This window comes from Cyprinodon variegatus, unplaced genomic scaffold (assembly GCF_000732505.1).
Source record: "Cyprinodon variegatus isolate N-32 unplaced genomic scaffold, C_variegatus-1.0 Scaffold12, whole genome shotgun sequence".
Taxonomy (NCBI): domain Eukaryota; kingdom Metazoa; phylum Chordata; class Actinopteri; order Cyprinodontiformes; family Cyprinodontidae; genus Cyprinodon; species Cyprinodon variegatus.
In genome coordinates this window covers 808,385-828,830 of record NW_015150465.1, presented here as the reverse complement: position 1 = coordinate 828,830, position 20,446 = coordinate 808,385, and the positions used below count along the sequence as shown (strand labels likewise).

General features: G+C 37.5%; 1 protein-coding gene across 1 annotated transcript in view; it reads right to left on the bottom strand.

Annotated features, from left to right (window-relative positions):
* zmiz1 (zinc finger, MIZ-type containing 1) overlaps positions 1–20,446 on the bottom strand; it is a 138,919-nt gene that overhangs the window by 88,034 nt on the left and 30,439 nt on the right. The window contains exon 2 of the mRNA XM_015382281.1: positions 14,622–14,720. The gene's annotated coding sequence lies outside the window, so the exon portion shown is untranslated. The remainder of the gene's footprint in view (positions 1–14,621; positions 14,721–20,446) is intronic.

Genomic DNA, 20,446 nt, shown 5'->3' with positions numbered 1-20,446 from the left:
TCCACCAACTACTTGACATTGGTGGATGGATCGAGACAAGATATGCTAGATGTGCTCAATCAGATTCAGGTATGGGAAACAGCTGGGCAAGTCCATAGCTTTAATGCCTTCATCTTGCAGGACCTGCTGACACACTCCAGCCACATGAGGTCTAGCATTTTTCTACATTCAGAGGAACCCAAGGCTTATGGTCTCACAAATGGTCTGAGCATCTCATCTTGGTACCTAATGGCAGTCATCCTACCTCAGGAGAGAAATGCCAGCCCACGCCAATACTAACCCTCTGCCAAATCAGTCATACTGAAGAATGTTGCAGGCAGCATATCGCTCTGCACAGCATATCCAGACTCTGTCAGGTCAGTCACCTGTACTCAATGTGAACCTACTTTCATCTGTGAAGAGCACAGGGTGACAGTGGTGACTTTGCCAATCATGGTGCTCTCTGGCAAATCCAAAGCATCCTGCACAGTGTTGGGCTGTGAGCATAACCCCCATCTCTGGATGTTGAGCCCCCTATACCATCCTCACTGAGTCGATTTCTAACTGTTTTTGCAGACTAGATGTACGTTTGTGACCTGCTGGAGGTCATTTTTGGGCTTAGAGGGAACATTGCCTCCAGCCTCTGGACACTATGCTGACAGAGATGCAGCACAACTTCTTGGTAAAGCTCGCATTGATGTGCTCTCCTTGATGAGCTGTAGCACGCGAGCAGGGTTGTAGAGTCTGTGTAATGCAACCACATGTGTGAAAGCACCATCAACATTCAAAAGTGAACAAAATATTAGCCACGAAGGCTAGGTAGTAATAAGTGGTCTGTGGTCCCCACCTGCCAAACCACTGCTTTATTGAGTGTCTTGCTAATTGCCAAATTTCTACTTGTTGTCAATTCCATTTGCACAGTGGCACGTGAAAATTATTGTCAATCAGTGTTGCTTCCAAAGTGGACAGTTTGATTTCACAGAACTATGATTAGATTTAAGTTATTTTGTGTTGTTTATGTTTTCCCTTTATTTTTTGAGCAGTGTACTTCTTACAAGTTTAATGAAAACAATGTAAGGGGGACACTTTAAAAGAGAATGATAAAATATTATGTGGTTTTAGCCAATACTATTAATAGATAATTTCTGTTTTTTTTCTGCAATTTAATCGACATTAAAACATTTTTTGTAAGAAAAAGAAAAAACAACAACAATGTGACTAATGATTTATTACTGTTTTCTTCAAACTAATTACATTGGATCATTACAAGCTTGAACTAATAAACCTCAATTTCCTGTTCTGAACTCACTTTAACTGTTTTTCAGGTTTCTAACCCATGTAACCTTGTGCAAATACACATCGTCATTACATCATCGGTACTGTTTATTTGAGTAATGTGACGGGCAAAAAAAAAAAAGAAGAGAGAGAGACAGGGAGAGTGTGTATATGTAAGCTTCAGGAAATACCAGGACAGACACACCGGCTCTCCAGCACTTTATGTCCATGTGACTGGAAACACACAGATCAGATTGTTTTGCATGATGCTTCAGGGGTGGTGTGGGGGAATGAGAGTAAGACGTCTTGTTTAAAAAGGGAAGAGCATCAGAATATGAGCGATCACTGTATGTTAAATCATGTTTCGCTGCCCATTTGCAGTTTAAAATTAGTTTGGACAAATCAGCTAATAGTATGAAATATTTTTTGCCTTAGGTGTCCTCCTCTCATCCATCCACCACACAAAATGGCTTTTTACTTTTTTTTTTTGCACTTTATTGTATAATCATATTGCAGATGCAAGTTGAGTCTTTGAATCTGTAACCTTGCTGCTGCTCAGCACTATTTACAGCTGTGAAAGCTGCAGTTTGACTGACGTTACTTGCTCCAATATGTCAATGTGTGGGGATTTATTTATGTGCTTTATGTACGGTTTTAGGGCTGCACAGTGGTGCCGTTTCCAGCAGACTGATGAATACATAGAGTATTTTTGCTACATTCAGAGAGAGACTTCAAAAAAGGTGAACAATTTTCACTCGAATAAGGGGCGGGGCTTAAGTAAAGTGAAACAAATGTAAAACTTGGAAAGCTCTGAGCAACATGGCTTAAAAAACCTAATCCCCAATTTTTTCCTACTACATCTATTTAAACGATTTTCATTTTCTCCCTTATGTTTTATATTAAAGATTGGCAAATTAAATTTATTATGAAAATAACCAGCTTTCATGTCAATCACCTGCTCAAGTAAGTTAACCGTAATTTAAAGCACAACAAAATTCAAGCTGTGAAATGTGCTTTTAAAACAAACATGTTTCACAGCAATAACATATTCACTAAGTGTTTGCAGCTAGTGGTATATGGGTTATGGGTAAACATCCAAGAGCAAGAAGTGATGAACCGATGTCACTCTGAGCTATGGAAAGCTCAAAGAGAGCATCGATAGGGGAAAAAAAAAATCAGTTTTTTCAAAAAATTCAGTTTCCAAAAACAGAAAATAAAAATAATCAATAAAATGGATTGATCACTCAGCCCTCCTCTCAGATTCAAATTGACATATGGGAAATGTGTCATGTTGTTTGGGTCTCTGGGGTTTTGCTGCATTTCTGGTGTGTTTCACTGCTTCTGCGTGTCGGTCAAACTATAAACCTACATGACACATGTAGTCTTAAACGGTTATCAACATCACATCATAAAGTTCAGAATTCGGAAGCAGCACACTTTATTTCTTTGTGTTTGTAGCGGGGATGCAGCTTGCCAATTGGCAACAGTTTTGTGCTTTGGTCATACTCTCTCACAATTATAATCTGTCTGACCTGTCACCACAGATACCACTAGGTATGGTGTACAAAATAAAAAAAATCTATATATTAAATAATGTGCAACACATTGAATAATAAGCTCTGGTGAGATTGGCTTTAACAAGGTCAGTGTCCTAAAAGGCCTCACTCTAATACCCAGCATTATTTAGTGCCAGCTTCACACATTGCTACAGTTTAATAGAGCAATGACCACATATAGTGACCACTTTCTACTCATAAGGTGAAACCACTGCATAACACAGTTACTTTTTCTTTTTAAGAAAGTATTATATAGTATGACGTTATGAGTCCTTTCTACATGGTGGTACAGTGAGTAACAGTGTTGCTTTGCAGCAACAATTCTGGTGCAGGGTCTTTCTCCTGGAGTTTGCATGTTCTCTCTGTGCATGTGTGGGTTCTTTCCAGGTACTCCGGCTTCTTACCACAGCCCAAAAACATGACCGTTAGGTTAAATGGCTTCTCTAAATTGTCCTTAGGTGTGAGTGTGTGTATGGTTGTTTGTCTTTGTGTGTCTCTATGTTGGCCTGAGCTATGTTGGCGACCTCTCCAGGGTGTACCCTGCCTCTCGCCCATAGACTGCCAGAGTGAGTATGCTTTGATCTTAACCATTCCATTTTAGCTCTGACTGCTGATTAAAATATCTATAGTGATGTAAGCTAAATCTTGCAATTCTGGTGTCATCTGCTCAGAGCATTTCCACGTTTCCTCCAAAGGGACTACTTATAGCTTTCTTTTTGCAAATATTATAAATTTATTACAGTTTATTGATAATTATGATTTATCTCTATATTTTTTTCAAATCAGCACAGGACAAGCTAACTATTAAACAGCTAAAATAGTCCATGAAGTTAAAATAACCGGCACAACCCTCCTCTTTTTCAGCAACAATCCCTCCTATCTACTACTAGTACAATCCTATCTTTCTTATTATCCATATCCATCCTTCACAATCAACTGCATCATCGGAAGTGGTTAAAAACCGACCAGTCATACGGATTAAAGTATCCAAGGAAATAAGTCTGTCTCCATCTAAACACAAAGGCAACAGTGAACTAAAACAAAAGGCCTTAATAAAATGATAGGGAGATGGACAGTGAACGAGTTTGTGTCAACTCCTTATGAGTCAATCCATTGTGAGGCACACAGCACACAAGTCGAGTTCCCAGTGAATCAGAGCAGTCAGCTGCCATCCACCACCTCAAGGCAAAGGGCCAGTCTAGCACAGGACTGCAGACATGTGACCAGCTGCCTCACACAACCACAGTTACTGCATTGAAACTGGGACATGGACAAAGAGCTCTCAGATAAGTCTCTATAATGCATTACCTTCAGAAATATTTCATCAGGTTGTCTTGGTTTGTCCGGATCACACGGTTTATTCACTGCTGTGATATAGGGATCCAGATAGCAGGTGTTTGTAAATCTATACATAACTCTGTCTTGTGATTTACAGTCTGCTGTCAGAAGGGTGCAGTGACATCAATACTGCAGCAGGAGTTTGTCTGGGGCCTAGCTAAGGACACCAAAATACCTCCTCGATCGCTTCTCCCCGCCCGCCTTCCACTGACAGCAGCAGACAACTCCACACAGGCAGCTGTCTAAATATTACTTTTCCATCATTCCTCTCTTCATCTTGTAATTCCTGCACACCTCTCCTCTCAGATTCGGTCTCAGAGCCAGCTCTTAGACACTGACCGGCCTGAGTTTAGCAGAGACAAATGCTCAAACGGGGCAGCTGGGGATGTCCACATTTGTCACCGACAGCCATGAATCTACAGCAGATGAGTGAAAGGATGGGAATAGCTCACCTTCTTCTGTCCTGCTTTTAGCATTAACCTGCCACTCAACCGAAATCCCTTTCTGTGCTAACCAAAAGTACAAAACATCCAAAGCGGATATTCTCTCAGCTATTATTGTGTAAAGCTTAGCTTTCACGTTTGTGCATATAAAAATGCAGATGAAAGTGCTCTGTGCTTTACTCCATTCCTGGCTCAACTAGTACCCATGTGCATTAAGTCTCTAGGTGCATGCATGTTTCATAGCCCCTGCTACTGACTGCCTCAGTCAGAATCAGTTTTTCCTAATCCTTCCCAAGGAAGCCAGAACTCAACCGTCAGTAACACTTAGACTCCCCTGCCATCATTATGAGGCACTTATAAAGGGAAGAGGCTTCACATAAAACAGCTGTTTCTCTCTGATGGATTAATCTCTCTGTTTAACCAATGGGAGTGTCAAAAATAAAACCATAACAACATCTTTTGGTCAAGGAGGCCAATCTGTCAAGACGTTCTAAGTTTTAATTAACTGGGTCTCTGTTGTCCTTTCCTGGCAGAGCGGTGTTGTTTATTTGAATTAACGCCCACTGACTCCTTGTGCCTCTCCCCTCCTACTCCTGCTTTGAGCAGAATTCAGCTGAAAAACAATAAAATCAAAAGATGCTCTATAACCATTATTTGTCATGTTTACCCTCTTAATCTGCTTCCCCTTAGGTGCAAAACAATACTTGATATTGTTTGCGAACAATATTTAAACATCTATTCAGCACCTTCAATAAGGAAAAGAAATATAACAAAGTCATGCTGGTAGTACTTAATGTGATAAAAAAAAAAAGATTGCCTCTGAAAGCTACCCTGCTTTTTGCAGCCAAATTATACTTGTACCCTTTTTTTAAGTAAATAGATTAGTAGGTGACCGGGTAGTTTGGGGCGGTGCACCCCAAACATTCGTAAATAGACAGCTATGTATACAGGCTGCCATACACAGGTGCCAATGAGCCCTCTGACCTCCATTAGTAGACACTGGCAATGCAGGTGAAGTGTATTTCCCAAAGAAAGCAACAATGAGAGGATGGAGCCTGGGTTTAAGCTGTCATGATTGTGCCCTTTGTGGACTTCTGCTTAAGTTTCTTTTTAAGTTCTCAGTTACACTTTGATTTAAGTTATTCTGGGTTTTCTCGATCATTGGTTTCTTTTCCATTTTGTGTGATATTAAAGCAGTGCTTTATTTTTTAAGTTACTCCCTAGCTACGTTCACACTGCAGGCCTTGATGCTCGATTCCGATTTTTTTGTGAAATCCGATTTTTTTTGTGTTGCCATTCACATTTCCAAATATATGCGACTTGTATGTGATCTCCTGTGTGAACAGCAGTTATACAACACAAGTGTCCCACATGCGCAGTAGACGACACAAGGACGTCACAGGTCAGCGTGCTCTTTTTTCTGGAAGTAAACATAGATGGTAGTCCTGGAGCGACCTCTAGCGACCTTTCCCAACCATAAAAACACAATCTTTTCAATATGGTTAAACATAAATACTGCTCTCCGCATCATCGTGTGCCATGGTTTTTGTTTTTCTTCATAGCAAGACCCAAATTAGTGACCTTTGTCGGGTATTAATGGCGTTCAGGTCGGATGAATGCGACCTGGCCGTTCAGACACAAGTCACATTTAACACTTCAGGCTGCAGTGTTAACATAGCCTCTGTTGCCCCTTTTTGCTAGTCTCTCTTCCAATAGCTCCTTCTAGTTATTTCTGTCTACACCTGCTCCCTATCAGTTAATTAGTTCTTCCATTGTTTCTGTCTTCCATATAATATAATATTATAATAGTAAATAAAAAAAAAATTTGTAAAAACATATACAACTAGATTTAAAGTTTGTAAAGACAACTTTTCTATACGTTTTTTTCTAAGGCCTGGATCTAATTTAGATGTATTTTATAAACCACTTAGAAAACCTTGTAATCTAGCTGCCAGTGAAAGAAAATTACACTTAATCCACAAAGAAATTCTAAAAAAAACAACTGTTTAGAAAACAAGTTTTTGATGCATGGGAAATCTAATCTGCACGAGTATCAAAGCAGGGAACGAAAACTTGATTTAAACCATTTGAATATGCAACACTTCAGTTAATATGTTTCTGCAGCTATTGAACACTTTTCGGCTTATTTATTTGCAAAGGACTTATTAGGACTTTTTTTTAGACTGTTACTGAGCACACTGTCTCAACCTTCACCCCCAAAAAAGTTAATTGAAAATAGGTAATTTTACTTTTTTTCTAAAAGAAATGTTCACCTAAAATACAGAAACAGATAATCTTCAACAAAAGAAACAAACACAACAAAACTGAATCTAGAATTGTAATCCTGCAGTAATTCTTAAAAAAAGGAACACTTTGATGGCAGTGAGAGCAGCTGATGAGCTAAAACACAGACCTGCAGACTTATTAGCTTTATTAAGACACTACAGGCATAATGAAAAAGTAATAATGCCATTGCCATTGTTCGCATTTGGTCACTTAACATAACAAACTTATATATTTCTCCCCTTACTAGAGCACTGTATTATAGCACTGTGTCTACTGTGTCTGTTTAACCCTCATTTTAGCATGATTGATCTTTTGTAAATATGAAAATTAGCATTTGACTTTGAAAAAAAAAAATATAAGTATACTTTTCGAAGCAGGTCTCTTTAAAAAAAAAAAAATCATGAAAAAAGCTTTTATTAGATGCATTCAGTCCAAAAGTAAAAAAAAATGTTTTTTTGGGGTCTCTTTCAACAATCCAACAATCTTGCCTCCCTTCAAAAAAGCTGATCCATGGGGTGTACACCTTAAAGTCCTGTTATTGATAGATCTCACCAGAGCTATTGGTCTCTTCTAGAGCAATTTTTTTTATTTTATTTTTATTGTGGGTTTATCTGGTAATTGACTAAGGGTCTTTATTAAACCTTTGAGGTCTTCATTCGTGGGTAAATGCATCCTAATAATGAATTACATTCAGGTGACAACTGATTGTTATTTTACCATATGATTTGAAATTAAATTTATATTGAAAACTATGTTTAAGTTCAAGATGCAGTGATACTTCCTAATACCCTCTAATAGAGTCAAAGCAATCTTGTTAAGTTTTGGTCATAAACAGCAGCAGAAAAAAGGCCACTTGTTTAATTAATCTGCTTTTTCTTAAACAGAAAAATTAAACAACTAAACATTAAGCAGAAGAAAGGTCAATGTGGGTATATTTGAAGTAACAACGGAGAGCTAATCCTGTTACCCAGTCAACATTTCAATGCAGACTGCTCTCAAATACAATGCAGATCGCAATTAATTAATTTGTTGGCTTATGAGATGAAGCTTGTTCAAGCAATTTATCATAAACAGGAAATTGAAAGGTTGACGACTTTTCCAGTGCCTATCTCTTCAATCTGGCTTAAAAGGAAGCAAGCACTGCTTCATTTGTTTGGTAATCACCCTTTTTTTCCCCCCCAGCATCTTTGTCTGAGCAGAGCCAGAGCTGATAGCATGCACAAAGCACAGGTTCTATGATAATAATAATATTATTCGATTTCAACAGCATTAAATTGGAGGACTGTGTTGTTTTAATGGCTTCATCCTGGTGTACTTCAACCCAGAATGTCAAAGCAGGCAGCGAGGAACATCTGTCCTGAGCACACAGGCACTTTGTTCTGCAGCGCACGGCCTGTCAGTCAAACATGTTCTGGCATGTCCCTGAGATATTACGATATTGCGGCCACCTCTGAAGACTTGCCCCGGCACCAGTTTGGGTGTTCGTGATGGTATAAAGGGGAGCATACATCTACGCCTGTATGAGTCTACAGGGAAAACGGAGATGACGGCACATCTATTTTTAGTGCGGTACACTGTGTTGTGCTTTTCTGTTCCTAGAACAGCAATCAGGTCATCTGCTACAACGGAGTGAGTTAGGATACCTCCGGTTCTGCTCTCTGACCTTCACCCTGCAGCTCCTACAAGATTGAAGTAAAGGATAGTATTTTAGGGAGGGCTATCTGCAAACAGGAGATTGTTGTTCATTCCTCTCCATTTTCTCTGTTAACTAATGGGTCAATAATTCAAGTGTCACTCTGACATGCTATCATGTGCTTTCTCATGGGGATACCACCCTGAAACATATTTACCCAGAAATTTGTATCTTTTGACATACTCAGCCCTGCAAGGAATTGAGAAGAGCATGAGTTGGAATAGCATGGATAATCCCTGCTGGTGCAAGGAAATAGAAATAAAAAAGGTCCAACAGCAGAGAGAGCAAGAAGGAAACCTGCTGTTATCTCTGTGATTTCAGCGAATTGATAAAATGGCAACAATTAACCTTTCTATGACGACAAAAAAACTTTACATGTGAAATCCAGAAACTAAATATGCAAAGAATTCTTAATGAGATAAAGGTGACTGTTGTTTTAGTGACTTTAACGAAAAATATTGATTTACAAGAAGCAAGGTACCCTCAACTTTAGACGTAAATGTTGGGAATATATTTCCCCAAAACAGCCATCTTTTTTTACAATTACAAACTTTTTTGACAAATTTTCATGATAAAAAAAACTGCAAACTAGCATTAATTTCATTAATATCTCAATACAACGACACAAAGAAGAAGATAATTGTGAAGAAGAAGGTAGCTACTACAACTTTATGATGCAGGTATTGCAGGGAGGGGTTCGGACAAAAAGGTTGCATCTTTTGTAAATACATGGTGTTTGATTAAAACGGGATTAACTGCAATTAATTAACTACACTGCAAAATATTATGAAAATTTGTAAAAATGTCTCAAAAAAGGGTATTTACATTCAAGTTGAGCATTTTAACCCTTAAAATAAGATAATTAGCTAATATGCCCTTGGAATAAGAGATTGCAGTTTTTTTTTCTTATTTTAAATGTAAATTGTCTTGTTCGAGTGGCAAAGTGTATCACTTAGCTGCTTAATTCAAGACAAAAATGCACTTATTTTAGGAAAACATTACTTACTCAGATTTAAATTTGCAGTGTACATACCATAAAATTACCTTGGTTAAAGATTTTTATCACGCTCATGCTTCCTGATATCATACAGCTCTTATTTTTCAATCAGGTCTGAGCAGCTTCACTGTCCCACACATAGAAAAGCATGAAAAGCATGATGCTGTCACTGCCATCTGTGATGATATGTTCCCGCTGGTGTGAAGTTATAGTTTTTACCACCTAAAGGGTTTTGCCTGTGGGTCAAACAGTTACTTCCGACTCCTCTGACCAGTGCACCTGCTTTCACCTCCTCTGTTCTCCCGGTGGTTTGTAGCCAACAGAACTTCCAAGAGCTTTCTTACAACAATGGCTTCCTTCTTTTCTAAGAGCAAGCTTTTTCTTCCTCTTTTATATTTTCAAAGCTAGGGATATTGCTTCATACCCCAAAGTTAACTTAAAACTTCTCCACTTTAAATGGAACTATCTGCTGTGTTCCCTGTTCTTCATAATGCTTTTTGTTCAACATATTCACAAACAAACGTTTATAAGACCTTGTAATAAGTAGAATTGTAGATGCAATTATTATGAAATTAAATTACACACATATGGACTTTATTTACTAAAGAGGTGATTTCTGAATCAGTTGGTTGCAATGGATTTAATTCATGAATTTCAGAGCACGTAGACTAACTGCGCATGTATGGAACACCTTTCAGATCATATTAGGACATAAATCACTTAGCCTTGGTTTATAGCTAATAAAAACACACTGCAGTATGTAATTACCCTATAACATGATGTGAAAAGAGGGTCAAAGTAATTTTGAGCAACAATTGCAAAGTGTTTATTTAATCTGTATTTAACAGATTTTCTTAAGCATAAGAATCCCCTGGTGATTATCCCTCTAATAGGCTGGAAGACTGTGAAACCTGAAGTAGCAGTCTCTGCTCTCTTTGTTTGCCTTAGCAGGGGTGGTGGACATGTGTGCAGAGGCTGGGACTCAGGGGCCAGGCCCTCTATCCTTCCTGTTCAGTTACCAGAGGCCTCTCACTTATCAGTTCCAGATCTCACAAGAACAGAGAGAAAGAGAGACCACTGACAGGAAGGTTGTTTTCCCCCTCTGTTTCCTTTAGAGAAGTTAACAGAATATCTGCACCTTCACATTTCACAGAAAAAAGCATTTACTCATTGGGGCTTTGACTGAGGCTACAGAGAGAAAAAAAGACCAGCCATGAAAACCTTTGTATAAAATTAAATCCTGTAAACTGATCATTTGTACATTAATCATGAGATATAGTTTATTATTCAGCTTTTCAAGTGAAATAAAGTTTTTTTTTATACCTATTGTCTAATAATGCCTAGCAAGCAAAGTGGTTTCCAAATAATAATGGAAAACTTCTAAACCTTTCCAGACTTAGATCAGGTTTTCAATCTTATTGGTTTATCATAAAACATCCAATTTTAAAGTCAAATTAGAAAGACATTAGATATGCAATCTAGGGGGGAAAAAAAACAAGTAAAGGAAAGACAGGAAAATAAAACAAAGGATACAAGGACACGGGAGAGAAAGGAAAAGAACGAAGCTAGGATACAAAAAGGAAGGAAAGAAAGGATGCAAAAGGAATACATAAAAAAGTAATACAAGAAACAAACTGTAGAAATGAACAAAGTTATGGTGTAGAATACAAGAAACAAATGAACACAATGTACAAAAGAAGTAGATAAGGAGAGCAGGAGAGAAATCATATCAGGAAGAAGGAAGAAAAGAAAGGAAGGGCATGAAGAAAGGAAACAAGAAATTATACAAATGTTAGTCAACGGAATACAGACTGTAACCTATTTCCACACTTACATCATAAAAACAAATGATGGTCTAGACTTATTTGCAATGTAATTGCTAAGCCATCAACCTTCAATACATTTTTCCAACAATAAAGGCGCCATTGCAAGAAGAAAGGTTTGTTACCAGAACTGACTATGCAGCTTTCAACACCATGTCACTGTTTGTGGCACATCCCAGAAGGATTCTCCTGCTATCACTCTCTACCCTGCCTGACAATTTAACAATAAGCACTTTGGCTTATCCAGCTCAGCAGTGTGACAGGCTGATGTTTGTCAGGGCACCATATTTTATAGCATTCAGGCCCATCTAATCTAGATCAACAATCCTGATATACTGTATTCAGTAAGCCAGTGTGTGCTCGTTGTAGATGCCCTGATTCCTAATGCATACCTGTATTTCAATGTGAGCTACACATTGTATATTACAGTGTCATGATTTAACGGATATTCACAAACCTTATTGGCATGTGAGCATGCTTGTCTTTTATGTTAAACACAAGCACTTTGATACTCAGCGGAGCACCCCAGGAGATCCTGATGAAATCAACATGTTCATCCAGCAGAGCTCACACTGATGAGATAAAACCTGCAGCTACTACATGTTTAACAGAGACATCCCCATATTAGACAGCACAAACAAAGCTGTTTTTTCATGAATTTGATGTTAGGCAAAAATGAAATCAGGTTTTATTGACAGACTAGTGTTTGATTTAATCTGCTAACTTTATTTTTGAAGTATTTCCAGCTACTGTACACAGAGAGCTGGACTGACAAGGACGAGACCACACCTAATTTGAGCACATTCTTGAGAAAGCTTGGAACTGTCATTTTAGGTTAAAAGTTAAATGGGTATTTAGGAGATTGTTGGAATCTTTGCAAAGTTCTTCAACACAAATGACGATGTTTATACTATATGGTGTTTAACTATTGTACAATTAGTGAAATAATCTGTGTGAGGAAATCTATTTAAAGGTACAGTTGATAGGCCATAAAGAGGAGCAGGTTCAGAGTTGAAGGAACAACTGGTAAAAACTTACAAGACTGTTGGTGTTTGTTCTATACCCAACCACCAATCCTACAAGACAATTCCCGTTTAGAGGGTCATACTTGAGTTTAATTTTTTAGATAAGTACTGCTCTATTGCTTTTCATAAAGGAAGTGGTTACAGAACATGTGAAGAATAGGTGAGGGGTTATTTCAGGTTCAATGTTGCAGAAGGAACAATTTGGATTTATTTCAAGATAGTTAGCTATTTCCTCATTTGTAGGATGGGTGTTTTAAAGAATTTGTAAATGAATTTCACGGATTTTATTGTTAATGGGGTATTGATGAGGTGGTGACCATGATTTGCTTCAGTCTATTCTAATAAAAATGGAGTTCCAGTAGAATTTGCTTGTCGGTTGGAGGCATTTGGATTGTTGAAATGTGTTGCACATGTGTTTGTTATTGCATTTGGCACCAAACAAATGCAGTCCATTGAAAAACTATTTGGTGGTGACAGCTGGAGTAAATTATGATCATTTTCAGAATTGTTAGAGTCTGTTGGGGATGCACAGTACTATTGATTTGTATTGCTTGTATCTTATTGAAAACTGATATTTCATCAAAAAGTTGTCGTAGCTAATTATATTACCATGATTAATTTATTAATAATTATGAATTTATTAATTTAGAGATGGTTGTGATACCTTTAATTATTCATGCTGGCTTATAAATGGACTTTCTACATTTTGTTATATATTTATTGTTCAATATTATGCATGTGTTTGATGAAAAGTTATAAGTATGGCAATTTCCATGCAGACTGTGACTCAGGTTGTGTTTAAACATGACATAGGTGAACACATCAATGAAGGGTACAGACTATTTATTACCGCCATCAACTGGGCTGGGATGTAATTTTACAACAAGTGGTGTCCCATTTCTTAGGGAGAACACTTGCAACTCCCTCATTGACTTTACTTCACTGTGATGGGAACTCACTAGAGTGTTCTCAGAACCAAGTGAGAGAAATGGGACTGGGTCTTGAATTCACATACATGCTTGGAATGTATTTATTTTAAATATAGATTTTTTTGCTCCGCGGTAGAAATCACAATAAATAGTCACTTTCTTTCACACATTTACAAGTAGCAAAAAGAAGATTAAAATCTTATTTTGTCTGCAACCCTTTCCTAAGCAGCTTTAGACAAAATAAAGGTATATCATATAAAAACATCCATGTTCAGTAAAATTAATAAACATTTTAAAAAATATATCAATAAGTAAAGTAAATGATTAAAAGTAGTTTTCTGTACTTCACCGATAGACTACTGCAGTGATATGTGGTTACAGGGCTCAAATACTCCTTACCCACTGGCCAGAAAACCTGTTTAAATGTTTAAACCCGGGAACAATCAGTTTTTAGAGGCAGTGGGAACAGCTCGCTACCCCGTAGGGAATCGGGTCAAATGACTCGGCAAGTGACCCAGGTTAAAAACACCTTCAAAAGACTTGGCTCTGATCGGCATACAGTTGGAACACCAGACCTGTGTTGACCTGCTAATTTACTTGATACGATAGAATGCAACATACGAACGTCAACACACCACGCCAGTCTTGTCTGATCTAGCGAACCAAAACAACGCTGTTTACGTTCAGATAAAAGAGCAAAGCAATGAAGAATATTTACTAATTACTCACTTCCATGTTGCTCTCCAATGTTTACTTTCCTGATTCTGTCGCACTGGTGACATCATCAACGCTAACCCAGCATGATGGTGTCACCACACACTTAGCAGTAGGAGGACAGAGACCATGCAGTTTGTCAGAGGCGGGGCTTAGACCCAGCTTTTTTGTCAATGGTTAGGGAGCTAAACGCTGATTGTTAGCGGCTCAACTCATGTTTGAAAAACCCACGTTAACCCGCTAATTTCAGAGGGAAGGAGGCTCAAGTCACATCCACCACATGGATGCTCAATCATTTTGGCCTAATGAAGATTATATAAAAGGGTATAAATAACTTAATCTGAATGAAATAAAAGGCATTAACCACAATCTATAGAAATAGGGTGTGGGCTGTATGGCGTCTTCATAAATGGATATGCAGTGAAATAAAACAATATGTGTTTTTGATCTTACTTATAACTTGTCAAATTATACACTGTATAAACACGAACTTTAAGGGCATAATTAAATAGCCCTAAATTCAGCAGTACCCAAGAAAAAGAGAACCAAGAAAAGAAGCTTACCTTTCTTGTTTCTAATCCTTGATTTGTCACCACAAAGGACCCCCCCACCCATCCACTCTGCAGGAGGTGGAACGCTCCAGCACTTCACGTTTTCCCTTCCTAAGAAAAATCAAGACAAAAAAAAAAAATCAAAACATCAATCATGGCTGAATTATTCAACAATTTCCAAACACTAGATTAGCAAATTTGCATTTTTCTTCCTTATAAATCAAGTCCACTCTATGACTTCACTTCTTACAAATTTCTTTGGGTTTTGAGAGGCTTCTATCTGTGCCTGCGAGGCTCTTCTAGCCTGTATGGACAAGGTCCTTCACGCTCTTGTGCCCATAAAGGACGAATCACAAGCAACAGTGGCTGATGCTTCACATCATCAGCATGCCATCATAAACATCGAACATGACACTGCAATGTCACTGTTCTAATTTTCTAGTTGCCATAAATACCTAATAAAGCCAGTGATAATGAGTGCTATGGATTAGTTGTTTTCTTTTGCCATTAAAAACCACAAAATTCATATAAATTTTCAAACAGCTGGTAATGATTTCACCTCTTAGCTAATACTGCATGTTATAAAAGTTGAATTTATTGGCGCAAATTTGAAATACAACCCTGAAAATTTGATATCAACCCTCCTTTACTCTTTTGAATGTTTCATTTGACATACAGTGTATTAATAACTATTCTGTAACCTTCCAATAAATCATATTTATCACAAAGTGACATGGAATTACATAATTTGTCATTCCAAAAGAATCAGATGGACCTTTCAGAGAAAGTCAGGACTAAATGGAATAAAATGGAAACAGGAAGTGACCATGGGGTCAGAATAAAATAATGGTGAGAGGGAAAAACACCATAATATTAATCATCTTATAAAAAAAAGTGGATAAATAAATAAAATAATTCTGTCAACAACAGGATAAGCAAGCAAAAACTAAGATGAATTAGGGGATGTAGACCAAAACTTTCACAACCTCCATGTGGTGCCTCCATGGACCCCCTAGGGGTTGTGGACCCCCTGTTGAAGACCTCTACATTAAACCATAAACTCAAATAAACAGCATGATATTATTCACATACCACTGTGTAAAATTTCAATATTAACAAACTTTTGTATTTCAAATATACAAAGTTTTTCTTTAAGATTTTTTTGAAAGGTTTTTAAATTTTATTTCAGTGAGATAAAATTTAATATGTATATGGTGCTTGATCTGACTTTCTGACGGGCTGCTTAGGCAACACTTTTTGTCAGTCCTCTGCTCTGCAATTAAAAAACAATGTTAGCCATTTGTATCCAGAGCCAAGTTTCCTCTGGTTGGGTTGAAATCATAAGTTTAATGTTACAAATATAACTGTTTAAACAAGAAGGTGTAGTTTCACATTGGGCAACAGAGGGCTGTACCCTTTCACTTTGTGTTTTCTTTTTAATCCCATGTCCTTATGACTGCAAGATTTTTCAAACTGCAGTTCTCTACTGCTGAAAGTGTTCTCTGAAAAGAGAAAGTAAAGGAGTAGTGGCGGGCTGAATGGGTCGACAGCGAGGGTGGGGGGTGGAGGGTTTGACGCTGTGTGCCTCCTTTTTAAAGCCAGATTCTCCCCAGATACCTCTGTGCTATTCATCAACAGCTTTTCCAGGGCTGTGAAAAATCAATGTGCTCTGCACTGCAAACAGTTCATAATGATGGGGGATGGAGGAAAAAAAGTCCAACTGCAACAGAATTGATTTGTTTAAGTACAATAACACGGCTCTCTAGTGCAGTGAGAGGAAGGCAAGAGCACCCAGACAAAGACTGACTGGCAGTATCAAACTCCAAGCAATAATTGGCAAACTGCTGGCAAAGAGCAAATCTGAAATACAGAGCTCTGTTATCTAATTAAAGGAGTTTTTCTTTAAATTGCAATGGAAAGAAAAAAAACAAACCCACTGAATTGCAAATGTGTAACTGTTCGGGATATTATTTTTCACCTTTTTTGTGTCTTCTATGCATGAAAGTACAAGCTCTAAAGTGGCAATTGTATGAGTGTTTGTAGAAACAGCAAGAAAAATCAGAGATAATGAACTCAAACATGGACCTTTTTTTAAAGGCTGCTATCAAAAAATTTTTTTTCCCTTTTTTTCTTATTATAGATGCACCGAGATCTCGAGTCGAACCACTTTCAACTTGACTTAGACCACCCTAAGGATGATTTATAAAGCTGCTCTGAGAAATTGGAGGAAAACTGGCTTAATCGGCACTGATTATTGACTAGCAGGATGGAAACTCAAATATTTGCTTGTTGATTGAATGGCCAACACTAAGACAAAAAAACAACACTTTTTCACACCTAGGGGTCATTTCTAGAGATGCGTTAAGAAATATGCTGTCACTGGAATCTGACGATTTGTAGCTTAACCGACTCTGACTGCAAACTAGCTGCTTTTAAAGACGCTTTAAACTTCTCAATATTAGAGTATGTTACAGTGGTAAAATAATACTGATAATAGTAAACACTTGAGCTCAATGTTTAGAAAATATTTTTAATAATTATTTAAATACACACCAACACAAACTGCAAATTGCTAAAAATGGTACAAACGGGTTTACAGTGTAAAAAAACAAAATAAACTGTTGGCAAAAAAGTTGGGATCAGTTTTTATTCTTTCATATATATTCAGTTGTTCTTTACTTGTAAACAACCATTCACGCTCGCACACACGCACGTAAGGAGAACTTAGAGAAGCCAATTAACCTAATAGTCATGGTTTTGGAATGTGGGAGGAAGCCACGCATGTACAGGAGAACATGTAAACTCCATGCAGAAAAACCCGGGGCCATGATTCAAACCCGGAACCTTCTTGCTGCAAAGCAGCAGTGCTACCCACTGTGCCACTGAGCAGCCCCTATTTTGAAAATAAGAAAAACTATTAGGGAATTCTTTCAGCCAGCCTATGCAACAGGTAAGCTGGAAGAACTGCTGTGTCCTACTACGCTGCTTTACAAAAAAAAAATAAATCCTTAACATGCATCACATTAAAAGGACCTAAAACCAACTTGATTCTTGCAACTGTTCGTTGCAAACTTAAATTTAGTTATGAAAACATTTTTTTCCAATGTAGTCATTACCTCCAAAGTCCATATAGGAATTGTAAACATTTGGAGAAAGTTAAATAAACTAAATGTTTTATCACACAAGGTTCATATAAGGAAAAAAGCTAAGCGCAGAGGCTTGAAGTAAATTGTGTCAAGGCATTTCAGCACAGTAAACATTCCTGCCTGCCTCTTTTATGCCAGCTACATAGATGCATTTGTCATTGTTATTACGCCTTCAGAGAGGCCCTCCCAGGTTTAATTGGGTCCTCATGGAGTCAAAATCCCTTCTGTTGCAGCAGCCACCCGAGCAGGACAAGCTCACACCTCTTTGGCCAACAGCAGCTTTTACTGGCTGCTTGTTGCTCTGTGCAAAGTGGCCCCAAATCCAACCATTGGGCCCAGAGAGAGGCAATGAGAAATGGACATATTCCCTCAAAGCCTGGATAATGGCATAAGAGGGATACCTGGACAGAAACTCTACCTGGCTCTGCTTTCAGCACTGTGGGAAAAGCTCTCTAAAGCCACGGGAGCCACTATACCCAGAAAACTCCATTTGCATTTTGACAGGCAAATACAGTTGTATTTGAAAGCAATAGGACATGAAGCATGTGCACAAAGTGTGCTTCACGAGGATGAGTGAGAGACCTTTCCAACTCCATTAAGAAAAAGGAAAAAAAAGAACAAAAAATGAAAATTGTTAAAGGAGCTAGTGAGGTAAAGAAAACAGAACCAAAAGAACATATTTATCATCAACATCAACCATCATCAGTATCAGTTCTGGTTTTTAAAATTGTGACCCTTTTCACCTTTAACAGTTGTGTTCCTCTTCTAAAAACAGTTTCCTGTAGTTCTGCAGATCAGGACATGTAAAAACCAAGCAAAATAAACAAACCAGCTTCGCACAAGTATCAACAACCTTGTCCTCTAAAGAGACGGGGGTAGCATAACAAATAAAAGGACAATAAAGTTCTTCTATTAGACAGATAAGCAATGATCAAACAAAAATACTCTTATTTTACATATGGAATTTTCCCATATAAAAATAAGGATTTCACATAAAAAAAAAAAAAAAAAAAGTTAGATTTTTATCGTATATGTGTAGGAATGTGTTGTTTTCAGAAGCAGTGATCCTCAACAATCTGACCCAAGATAAATAACGACATCACAACTACTGTTATAGTGGCTATGTTTACTAGTCATGAAAATGGCTATTAAAACGAAATTTGTCATCATAGTGGCATCTATGATGACTTGCATGTTTTTTATTGCCGTCAAAAAGGCGGGGAAATGTATAAAACATTGGTAAATATTAGTTGTCGGCCATAACAGCTGTATTAATATGACATATCACTCTAACTGAAATGTTTATAATTGTGAATACCTAATCTTTAGTATTTCTTCAGATGAAGTTAAATGATGCAGAGATGTCAAAGGTTATTCAAAGCAATATATGTTTACATTTTGTGGAAAAATACCAGCTACTTGTCCAGGCTGGAGGAAAATGAGAGAAAACAAGACTTTGAGCAGATAGCAGGAAGGTTAAACATACAGCAACAATTTTACTCTTATTTTTTTATTTGATCTTGCTCCATCATCATGCTCCAGGAAATATAAACACCAAGAGATTAATATTTTAGTAATAATAGCCTCCCTAATTGCTAACAAAAATACAACAGACAGTTTTAAATGTCAATCCGTTATAATTTAGCTATTTTTTCATTACCAAATACTATTTAAAAGCAATTCTTCTTTTATATAAACGGTGTAACACTATTTCTGTATACTTAACTGCTACCAGCCTGTAAGTTATTACAGGTAAAAGAAGACACAAAGTTAGCCTTTTAAGTATCGAAATGTGTAAAGAGTTTTGAAGTTCATGGTATAATAACATACAAATTTAAAGGAAAAAATTCCTGATGGACTTTGGACTTAATATAGATTTTGTACTGCAGCTGATAAAATACACCCAACTTGTTAAAAATACTGTTAAATATCTCTTTAGCACTTACAGGACAGTAAGAAACAGCTGCTTACTTAAGTGTCGTTAGTGGCAAACAATTACCCAGCTGAGGTACTTTCATGCTTACAATTTATTGTCTGCTCTTTAGTCATCTGATAAACAAAAAAACACTGTAAAAACTTGAAATAGGAGGTATTGTTAATGCTATTGTAACCAGCAGTTGGTAAGCTAAAGGAGACAACATGTATGCTGATGGTTTCATTGAAAGCCCATTAGAACTCAGTCTACCTGTTTTTTACATATAACGTTTCACTGCAGCATTATTGTAATGATTACACGCTTACAGGTAATGGTGTTAACCGCAAGGTATCTAAATGGCTTTACACTCAGCTCAGTCAGCTCCCCAATCTTCACTTGCCTGATTAACACAAAGACGAAAGCCTGTTTTACCACGGCTGCTGTAATTACTGAACGAGGCGCAGCGCACACACCAAAGAACTATATAGATAATAAGACACTCAGGTGCAAAAGGTGCATTCGTATACATATTATGTGCCACCAGATGAGCACAACGGCAAATACTAATTACATGTTTTATTTATGCAAATGCAGGTAATTTCCTTCACACTGAGCATGACTTCCCATGATCTGGCATCAACCGTTGGAGTAGGATACGGTATAGGTTTTCCTTCTGATGAAGTGTAATTACAGTACAAAGAGTGAAAGGAAGAGTGTAATGAGAGGAAGGAAGGAAGGAAGGAAGGAAGGAAGGAAGGAAGGAAGGAAGGAAGGAA